The following is an 8,753-nucleotide window of genomic DNA, read 5'->3' as shown; positions in this document are numbered from 1 at the left end:
ATAGATGCATTAGAGTCTCTGGTGTGCATGGTACATGAAACACTTTCAGCTTTTGCTGGCTGCAGAGCAGGCCAACCTGCAAGCAGGCATCAGGCAGCAGGCACAGCCTGGCACTCAACCAAAGACCCTGATGTAGGCTACCCAAGGTAGAAGGTGAAAGGTAAGAGTGGGTTTTACAGACACACACTGAGTAAGAGATCCTGAGGGAGGAACCCGTCCAGCTGTTGCTCCAACCAGCCCTGCAGTGGATGGTGCTCAAGTCTGAGACTCAATTTAAAGTCGCATGAGCAGAGTACAAATCCATACATTCCAGCAGAGTGACCTTCAACCAATGCCAGTCTTCTCACTTAAGAATAGTAATTCCTCTCTATAAAATGGGCTTATTCACCACTGGCAGCAAGTATGGCGGCCTTTCGGTCATCACCGTCAGCAAAGGCAGCCTGGAATGTGGCCACGCAATGGTGGTGGTGCCCTATGATGACAGGCCACAGTCTCCTTGCCACCATTGGCCAGCACCTGGAAGCCCACTTGGGTACAGTACCCCAGCTCAGCAACAGCCACTGGCCCAGCACACAAGAATTCTCCTTGGGGGATGGGGATGGCAGCGGCGGCTGGCGATGAGCGGCGGGAGCGCGTGAGGAGCAGGCGGATAAGGCTGGAGCGCCAGCCGCAGGGCAGAGGGTGGGGGCGCAAGCACAGCGGGCGGCGGCGAGGCGGCAGCAGAGAAGATGGTGGACAGCGACAGCGGCAGCGAGCGCGGCAGCACTGGCGGCGGCGGCAGCTGGCAGGGAGGCTTCCAGCCCGCACCCCGTGGTGGCGGCGAGCAGGAGACGCAGGAGCTGGCCTCGAAGCGGCTGGACATCCAGAACAAGCGCTTCTACCTGGACGTGAAGCAGAACGCCAAGGGCCGCTTCCTGAAGATCGCCGAGGTGGGCGCGGGCGGCTCCAAGAGCCGCCTCACACTGTCCATTTTGGTGGCGGCCAAGTTCCGCGACTGGCTGCGCGACTTCATCGAACACTATGGGCAGCTGGGCCCCAGCAGTCCCGAGCAGCTGGCAGTGGGCACAGAGGAGGGCGGCGGGCCAGGCACTCCTCAGTTCAACCACTTTGGAAAGCAGTATGGAGGTTCCTCAAAAGACTTCACATAGAACTCCCCTATGACCCAGCAATCCCACTTTTGGGCATTTACCCAAATATTTATAAACAAGACCACACTAAAGCTACCAGCACAACTATGTTTATTGCAGCATTATTTACCATAGCTAAGATATGGAACCAACCCAGATGCCCCTCAGTAGATGAATGGATCAAGAAAATGTGGTATATATACACAATGGAATTCTATGCCTCCATCAGAAAGAATGACATTTCCCCATTTGTTAGGAAATGGAAAGGCTTGGAAAAAATTATATTAAGTGAAGTAAGCCAGGCCCAAAGAAACATAGGTCCCATGGTTTCCCTTATTTGCAATATCTAGTACATCTATGAGTCAAGCGGAAAAGGTCAGATAATGTGATGTTAGGAAAACGAACCCTTAAATATGTATTTTAATGTTTTTTTTTCTTTCATACATGTGTTTCTAACGCATTTATAAGATTATTTCTTTGTTGCTTTGTATGTCCCTCCCCCACAGTGTAACCCCCGCTTTCACTATGTTTGATGTCAGTATAAGTTGTGGAGGAGATGGGGACAAACAAGTCGTTTAAGGATTCAGGTGGACCTGTTGCAACCATGAGAAGTACAAAATGTCATGTCAAAAACGAGCTTTACAATGTCGGTGTGGGGGGGTAGTGGGGGGGAAGGATTGGGTGGGGGGGAGAGGGGAGGTTGGGAAGGGAGGTGAAGGGTAAACATAGGAGGAGGCTGCAATGCTTGGTAAGAAATGTATGCATTATCCTGCCCATGTAATTGTAACTCCTCTGTACAGTATGTTCTCAAATAAAATAAAATTTAAAAAAAAGAGCGAGTTCCTGGTGCGCAAGAACTGCAAATACTACCTGGATCTCAAGGAGAACCAGCTGCAGCCGCTTCCTGCGCATCCGCCAGACCCTCAACTGCGGCGGCGGCGGCTTTGGCGCAGGCTCCGGGCCTGGTGGCCTCCAGAGCGGCCAAACCATTGTGCTGCCTGCGCAAGGTCTCATCGAATTCCGACATGCTCACCAAGCTCATCGACGACTAGGGAGGCGAGGAAGACAAGCTGGCCAGAGGCCCAAGAGGCGGTGCCGGCAGCCCCGGGGGGGGGGGGGGGGGGGGGCTGTGCGGGGAACTCCTGGAGGGCACCTCTATTACTGTGGACTCCAAACGTTTCTTCTTCGATGTGGGCTGCAACAAGTACGGAGTTTTTCTACGTGTGAGTGAGGTGAAGCCGTCCTACCGCAATGCCATCACCGTGCCCTTCAAGGCCTGGAGCAAGTTTGGTGGCGTCTTCTACTGGTATGCGGATGAGATGAAAGAAATCCAGGAGCAGCAGAGGGATAAGCTTTATGAGCGTCGTGCTGGGGGGGAGGGTGAGGAGTCCTAAGGGGAGGAGGTGGATGAGGATTGAAATGGCAGCTCTCCCCCCTGGCCTCCCCCACCCTGTTACCCGCGCCCCCCATCCCCTATCCCACTGGCTAGTTCCCATTCTTGCTCATTCCCCTGTGAGCTAGTGGAGAGGGAGCCCGGGAGGCCACCAAGGGAGAAAAAAATACCAACAAAAATAAAAAAAAATAATATAGTTAAGAGAAATAACCGTAAGACAACAGTCTTGAACAGTGAGTAAAGCAGTAAAGTTCCAGAAATTGACAGCAACCTGCAAAGAGAGGACAACAGCATCTCCTCACCTGCAAGAGTCTCAGCTTCTATTTCCCACCCGAGGTTCCTAAGCTCTTCTAGATAATCCTGAAGGGGATAGATTTCGAGTCTGGGCCCCTAAACACATCTGACTTACCCAGATCCATCTGTGTATAACAGTTGAATTTGTGTTGTACCTGGGTAAATCTAAAGTATCTCTCCAGGCCTATCCGCCGTTGCAGTGTCTATCCTTCACCTTCATTGTAATCAGCCTTTTGGATTGAGATCTGCACAGAAATTCTTGAGACAGAGAGACCTTTCCAGTTACCCAGTCCTGAGAGTCCAGGTTTATGAAAAGGAATGCAACTTTACACAATCATGGACAAGGCAAAAAAGAATTCAAGAAGCCATCAGCAAATCAAAACAAATTGGATTGTTTTTTAATGGTTTTGCATGGAATCTGGCCCCATGTTTTTTCTTTGCAGAATTGTTTTCCTGGATGCGAAAATTCAAAAGCCAATGCTTGAACTAGAGAATTCATTACTAAAATAGTTTAAAAGTTGGGCAAAAGGAATTTTTTTTTTCAAAAAATAAAAGCAGTTTTACATTGGGGGTTGCTGAGGTAGGCACAATAAGTCAGGCATAAAGCACAAGGCAAACTCGTTGAGTGGATGGGTTGCTGCTCACTAAAGTTCTTCCCTTGATCTCTAAAGGTGGAGGTCATTACCAAGAAGTGGCATTGGTGTGAATGAGAGCCAGATCCCATGGCTCTACTATATGAGCCAGTGAATTGTGGCTAATTTGGCTGTTACAGCCACTGGTTGGCTGCATTTTTAACTGTAAAACTTGATGATTTTCTGCAAAAGGAACAGTATGGCTACAAGCCTGAGCTTTAATGGAATATGCATCCTCACAGAGAAGTTGGAAATAACTAAAACTGAAGTCTTAATTCACCTTCAGTTTAATCTGTGGATTTGTTCAAATACTAAAGATCCTCAGGTTCAGAATTCCAGCATCATTTCTTCTTTAAAACAAATTTTTAAGAACTTGATCCATCTTATTAGTACCTCACAATCAAAGTTGGCAAATGATGGATGAATGATTCAAGCAGTGCACCCGGTGGAAGCTGAAATCCATCTGTGAATGGAACTGATGTGAACGTGAATATGCTGACTATATCCTGGAAGCATTTTTATACCATCTTGAAATTGAAACATACTGGCATTGGCCAGTTTATCCAGCTGTCTTTCAAGAATAAAAGTTGGGGTTTTCATGGATCGCCTCTTCTATATTTTAAATGGATTTTCAGTAGAAATGATTTTTGTTAATCAAGTTAATCCCACCCCATCAAAAGGTATTTCTAGAAATGTCACAGGCCTAGGAAACTTTGAATTGAATGGGAGCTAATGTTCTTTCCAAAGTTTTCAGGTATTCTTTGTGTGACACCTTCTCAACCAGGAGGCAAGTAACCCCATCTCCACAATCTTAGTATTTTTTTTAACTGCATGCCTGTCCTTTATTTGAGCTGCCTTTTTAATTTATTGTGTATCCTTTTTATTATCTTATTTTGGTATTCAATCTATACAATCTTTTTGTATTTATTGGGAAATAAGTAATATACAAAAAGGTCATTTTCATGTATTTGTGGCTGAGAGGGAGATACTTGTGTATATAAAATTAGGCTTTTTAAAAGAAAACTAGACTATGACTCAAAATAATGTTGATCTTAGGTTCAAAGAAATAGAAGAGCCACAAACATTGGTGCCCTTTTCAGACTATTTCTCTACTCACATCATTCATAGTAGAATTTTTAAACGTTTTTTAAAGCTTTTCTTTTCAATTTTTCTCCGTTGCCAAGAATGTTTCCTAAATTGTATGGGAGCAATAGTATTTTTGATGTTTTAATGACATCTGTATACTTGTACTGTATTTTGTACCACAAGGCAGCTGTTTTCAATAATGTCCTGCTGTATTTACCTATGTGTTTTGAGTGTTTTGTTTCTTTGCTGCGGAGAACAAATTCCTAGTTTTAGTAAAGGAGATGAGAAGCTAGCATTAGGCTTGCAAAAACTGTTTAAGTTTCAACTCTGAGGCAGCAATGGAAATTAAGGTTGCAGCTATTAGTTGATCGCTGTAACTTTTGCATTTTCAAATCATGTACAATTCCTGTATAGACCAACTTATTTTCTTGCTTCAGTGGTGATCCTGTTGCTCAGCTGCAGTGAGCCAGTTCAATTTTGCAAAGGTGCAGTACCTCTCCTTTTCAAGGGAGTGGTTTATTAATCTTTTTTCTTTTCTTTTTATTTGGCTGAATTGCAGTAACTAGCCTTGCCTTTCTATTCTGTAGAAATGACAGGGTCTTCACAATCCTTTACCAGTGGCTACTCAGCTATAATTAGCTGAATAGAAAGAATGTGGAAGTGGTCTGAGGCATATAGAGTATATGCCAAGAACACTACCATATATGGCATCAGCTTTGGTTACCAGAGAAATTTTCATAGTCATTGGACCATATAACAGTTATATATCATATGTAAGTCTTTAGATATCAATTTGAGAATCCTCCAAAAAAAGGAGCAAAGAATGCGTAAGCTAGGTGTTGGCAAAAGTAATTTATATTAAAATTTTGACCTGCCTGTGTAAGATTAAGTGTGAATGTCCTAGTGGTGGGTTTTTAAGTCTTAAACCAATCTCTGAGGCTTATTTTTCCTGCAGGGGTGTTTATTCGCCTCTCTTCCACTGTAGGAAGATTGCAGAAGGATGTAGATTAATTGTAGCATTTCACTGATCCTCATTCCTGTGACTAGGCACAATAGAAATCTGCAGAGCATGGAGATTCATTCATTAATACTAGCTTATTAAAGGAAATAGTCTTTGTTCCAGTTAGATAATGGCATTATACAAACTCTGGGAAGCAACTAACTTTTTTGTTTTGTTTTTAGCTGCTTACTACAAACGCTTTAGAAGTTGTTTTTAAAATTTGGCAAACATCCCAGCTAATGAAAATAGTTACATTCCTTAGAAATAGGGAACTAAGACTCCTTTTCAAAAAATTGAGTTTTATTTCAAACTAGCTACAGAGATAAGCCTTTTTTTTTTTTCAAACAGTCAAAAGAGTCGGTCTCTGTGAAGAGATGTCACTCTTTAGGTTTCTATTGTCCCTTCTCATCATTTCAGCAAGTGAAATGGTAAATCTGGTGAGCAGATCTTTCAGTCCATATGCTGCACCAAACAAAATGTCAGTCTGTATAGCACCAAAAATCAAACTGAAAAGTAAACAAAAAACCCCCAAATACCCTATGGAACTGTTGGAGGCATATAGGTGGTACAACTGGCTGTAGCTGTGGTACACACATGACTACTTGTCATGTCACTTTCCATAATTATTTACTGCAGAATGATTGAGAGACTTTTGGTGCAGGCAGCCATTAACCTCCTGCTTCCTTTGTTACCTCTGGGTCACTTTGCAGTAAATTGCAGGTCTTTTAAGAGATTCAAGCTTCGGTTTTCTCAAAACAAAACAATTATCTTGTCTTATCTGAAAATGCCGGGTTGTGGGCAAAAGAGGCTGGTTATAATAATGCCCTCATATTGAGTGGTCTGTAAATGGCTGCACACTTCAGGCACTGTTTTTGCTGAAGATGCTTAAATATGACCTTGACTGGCTTTACAGGGGAGTAGAATGTAATCTACACAAGGTGACTGTGCATCTACCTTGCTCTTGAGGTGGATAAAATTAAGAAGCTGGAGTGTGTAAGCCATGCACATAAGTATTCTTCACTGAAAATTTTGTTTTCATTTTTAACCCAATTATGTACTTTGTGTAATGCACAACTGATCTCTCAGTAGATATTCATTTGAAAATCGTGTGGCCTTGATCAGTGAGAAGGGAGAGGAAAGAAGTGACTTTTTGCTTATATGAAAATGACTTGTTTGCTGAGAGTTGTTCTATAACACTCTAGGTATGTTTTTGATTGTATCCTTTTTGATTGGGGAAAGTTAATGTTTTGATCCTGGAGCTAATTCAATTGAGTTTTCTAAGTATCAGAATTGCTCTGATGAATAACAAAGTTGACAGCTTTGATGTCCAATCTCTGTTTATTTTTTAAATATAGTGGAGTGAAATCCCCACTATTATGAATTCTTTAAATCAATATTAATTTAGGACACCTTAAAAGTCTTGTGCATAAGTAAGGCCTGTTCAGAGAGCAGACCTGTTGCTCCTTTTCCACAATTGTGAAAAAGTGTCAAGTGTTTTTTGCATTGTATATTTCCATTTTATCCCTGACATATTTCTCAAAGATAAAGCACTTTTTGATCATGAAATGCATAGGATCTTTGTGTGATGTGGATCATGGTTTCTCAGGCTCCCCTAGATATTCTGTTTATGAATATTATTCTAACTTTATGTCAGGAGAGTAGAAATCTTTGCTAACGTTAGAAAGTTTGTATTGTTGATTCAGAATACATTTTGCTAGTTTCCAATGGATGGGAGAGTAAAAAATGCTGCATTCACAATTTAATAAGTTACTTTCCCTTAAGCCTTAAGGTAACTTTTTCTTTTCTGTCGATAACAGCACTGAAGTTACAGTAAATGAATGAGATTATCAGTTTTCAGGGTTGTTTTTAGAGTACTGTAAATCAATTAGCTGTCTTCTGAAAGAGTTACAATTCCCATTCAGTATACTGGATAATGGGTGTAAGGGTGGGGGTAGGGCAGGGTGGGGGGAGATAGTTTGTAGAAAAGAAAAAAGAAAATAAGAACCATGTTTACCTTAAAATACAGATAAGAAAAAAGTCCATATGTCCCATTTGAAATTCCATATGCAAGGTGGAAATGACAAATTACAGCCTCATTTCTTCTGCTTTAATTTCGAAAAAAAATATTCATTTTTAATATTAGCTTCAGAAGTTTCTTGAGATAACTGGACTCTTGAGTAGCAATTTCCATTGCCATATCTGACTTGACTGTGTAAGTCATCCTCAGACCTTATTCTTAAAACCTAGTTTCATTACTGGAACATGTGCAATCCACTTTTCAGTACTGAAGGTTAAATTCAGAAAATGGAAAAATAAAATTGCATCAGCATTGTAAAGATTTCTTGTCTTGGGGATTTCCAATTGCGATGTGTCCCCCTGAATCAAGCAAGGCCTTTGTGAATGCCTTTTGTATTTCCTAATGCAGTATGGAATATGCTGTCCACTTCTGTTCACAGTCTTACTCTCGTTTGAGAATCTAACTCATGCCTTCTTGGAATTAGACATTCCAATTGGGACAGATAGAACCATGTTAAAACGAGAAGATGCCATATTGTTAGCTTTACCACAGTAAACTAGTAAAAGGGAGAGCACAACTGTATTAGAAGCTAAGCTAGCATGATAGTGAAAGTTTTAACTCAACTTTTCTAATAGATTTTTGAATCCGGGAGCAATTTTTATTTTCCCCATGCTATTTCTGCTATCCACTGACAGATAAGAGAGGGCACACAGTCGGGCTGGGAAGGTGGCACAGCGGTAGAGCGCTTGCCTTGCATGCTCGAGGCCCTGGGTTCGATTCCTCAGCACCACATAAGCAAAAAGAAAAAAGCCGGAAGTGGCACTGTAGCTCAAGTGGTAGAGCTCTAGCCTTGAGCTGAAGAGCAGAGGGACAGCGCCCAGGCCCAGAGTTCAGGCCCCACGACCGTACCCAAAAAAAAAAAGAGAGGGCACACAGGGAAATGAAGGTCCAGAGTTGTGAAGGGAAAGTGATAGATACATTAAGTGGCCACTAGCATTTTGCAGAAGGCATGAGTTTGTTCTTTTTTCCTACCTCCAGCATCTCTTCAATGGCTAACTTTTTCAAGACTCACTGAGACCATCTCTTAAAGGCAAAATATTTTGTCTCGTGTTGCTGGATCAGGCTGGTCAGAAAAATATGTGCTTGGAAATAGAAGGGCAAGTGGATTGTTTCTTCCCTTTTAACATTTCTTCTTGGGAGAAAA

The 8,753-nt window shown here is 42.3% G+C and overlaps 1 pseudogene; it reads left to right on the top strand.

The window, feature by feature from the left end:
• The first annotated feature begins 728 nt into the window (after positions 1–728).
• LOC122128408 lies at positions 729–2,545 on the top strand (annotated as a pseudogene).
• Positions 2,546–8,753: the final 6,208 nt, after the last annotated feature.

Source organism: Dipodomys spectabilis, unplaced genomic scaffold (assembly GCF_019054845.1).
Source record: "Dipodomys spectabilis isolate Male_0828 unplaced genomic scaffold, ASM1905484v1 ptg000012l, whole genome shotgun sequence".
NCBI classification, from domain to species: Eukaryota; Metazoa; Chordata; class Mammalia; order Rodentia; family Heteromyidae; genus Dipodomys; species Dipodomys spectabilis.
Note: the sequence above shows the minus strand (reverse complement) of the source record. Positions and strands in the feature narration are given on the sequence as shown.